Below are 2,624 nucleotides of genomic sequence, written 5' to 3'. Positions count from 1 at the left end.
CGGAGGAGGCGGCTGGAGTAGCGGAGGAGGCGGTTACAGCGGTTTCGGGTTGGATGGAGCGACATCGGCTGCAGTTGGCCCCTGAGAAGACGGAGATTGTTCTCATCTCCAGTCTCAGAAGGGGCCACCCAGAGGTGCCCGTATCCATCAACGGAGTGGAGGTGCGATCCAAGCCTGCAATTCGCTACCTCGGGGTTCAGCTTCACGACCACCTATCGTGGAAGCCACACGTCGAGAAGGCCACGACGAAGGCACTCCGTGTGGTGAAGCTGGCCACCGGCATGATGCCAAACCATGCCGGACTGGGGATGGCGAAACGCAGGCTGCTGGCGGGGATTGCGGACTCCATCGTCAGATACGCGGCACCCATCTGGGCGGAGGCGGTGAAGCTCCAGTGGTGTCGACGGAAACTGGAGCAGCTGCAACGGCCTTTGGCGAAGGGAGTGGCGAGAACCTTCAGAACCGTCAAATACACGACGATGGTGGTATTGGCGGGGCTGATTCCGCTTCACCTCCAAGTTTTGGAGATGGCCCGTCGACACAAGAGGAACCAGGACGCTTTGAGAAGGGGAGTGATGATCGACAAGGAGGTGATCAAAAGGCTCGAGCGTTCGGCGACCATGGCGATGTGGCAGACATCATGGGACGAGGAGGCCGCACTTCCATCGGCGAGCCGTTTCGTACGCTGGGCACATCGCATCCTGCCGAACATAACTACCTGGGTAGGTCGGAAACATGGCGAGGTTGATTTCCACCTGAGTCAGGTGCTCTCGGGACACGGCTTCTTCCGAGAGTACTTGCACGCCATGGGTTTCGTCTCTGCCCCGACCTGCCCATTCTGCGCCGACAACGTGGTCGAGTCGGCTGAGCACGTTATGTTCGTGTGCCCACGGTTCGCGGATGTGAGAACCCAACAGCTGGTCGACGAGGAGGGCGAGGCAGTTACCCCCGAACGGTTGGTGCCGTGGATGTTGACCAGTCCGGAGGCTTGGCAGTCAGCAGCGGAAGCGGCACGGCGAGTATGCCGCTTCTTGCAGCTACGCTGGCTGGAGCACCAGGCTACGGAGAACGTGGCGGTCATGGCTGACATCCACACAGCCGCGCAACGGGAGGAAGCAGCACGACGACAGGCCCGTCGCGAGCGGCATAACGAGGGACAGCGGAGACGGCGTCGAGAGAGGAACGAGCGGCTGGCTACAATCAACCCGGACGAAGGGGTTGCCATATCGCGTCCTATGGTAGCCTCAGCAAGGAGAATAGTACGCAACGCTGGTCCGCCCTCAGCCGAAGTCCTCCTTCGTAGACGGCTGAGGCGAAACCAGCAGCAGCGGGCGTATCGCGAACGCATGCGAGCGGGTACACTCCCATCCGTTCGTCCGGGGAGACTGCGCCGAGACAGGGAGCCACCGACTGCGGAGGAGGTAGAAAGGAGACGGGCAAATCGGCGTGAACGGGAGCGAGCGAGGCGACACGCAGAAGCCGATCGCCGCCGCAACCTATCAACCGATCGATTGAGTGGAGTCACCAATCAACCGCCTTCAATCAACCGGAGCAGGCTGATACCGAGGACGTTTCGGCACCAACGGCCTCAGGGGACGACAACGGCCAATCACTCGTCAGGGAGCACGGCGAGTAGATTGGCCCAACAACAAGCGCTTCGTCAACGGCGGCGGACAGACGATGCCGATCGCAGACGTGGCGTGATGTCAGAGGACGCAGAGGCTGCCACTACAGAGGCGGAGACATCCGCGCGTTAATTTTCGTGGCCAACGGGCCTTTATTAATGTAAAATAAAAATAAATATATATTAAGGAGAAAAGTTAAATAATAGGAGGAGCGCCTGGCCCATGCGCGTGTTTGGGTCAGGACGCATTACGGCCGACGGTTACGCCCGTTTGGGAAGGCCGCCGGCTAGGGTGTTAGTGCGTGTTTTGTAACCTTTTGTATTTCTGTTATAATTCGTTAATAAACACGTACATGTTTGATAAAAAAAAAACGAAGTGGAGCTTGCGGCTTAATTTGACTCAACACGGGAAAATTTACCAGGTCCGAACTTATCGAGGTAAGACAGATTAAGAGCTCTTTCTCAAACTTAAGGGTAGTGGTGCATGGCCGTTCTTAGTTCGTGGAATGATTTGTCTGGTTAATTCCGATAACGAACGCGACTCAAACAAGCTAACTAGAACGCTGTCAGCAGTGTGCCTCCGGGCACACCTGACGTTACGGGGCGGCGGCGCCTTCACGGGCGGTCGTCGCACTAGTTTGCCCTGCTTAGCGGGACAACTTGTGTTTAGCAAGGTGAGATTGAGCGATAACAGGTCCGTGATGCCCTTAGATGTTCTGGGCTGCACGCGTGCTACAATGTGGGCAGCAGCGTGTTCTCGCCAATTGGCGCCCCCATTCCGAGAGGAACGGGAAATCACCCAAATGCTCATTTAGTTGGGATTGGGGACTGCAACGGTCCCCATGAACCTGGAATTTCTAGTAAGTGCTAGTCATTAGCTAGCGCTGATTACGTCCCTGCCCTTTGTACACACCGCCCGTCGCTACTACCGATGGATTATTTAGTGAGGTCTCTGGAGGCATACCTTCCGCGGTTCCTTCGTGAGCTGCAGTTGGCACGG

Source organism: Anopheles maculipalpis (genome assembly GCF_943734695.1).
Source record: "Anopheles maculipalpis chromosome X unlocalized genomic scaffold, idAnoMacuDA_375_x X_unloc_74, whole genome shotgun sequence".
Classification (NCBI taxonomy): domain Eukaryota; kingdom Metazoa; phylum Arthropoda; class Insecta; order Diptera; family Culicidae; genus Anopheles; species Anopheles maculipalpis.
Note: the sequence above shows the minus strand (reverse complement) of the source record.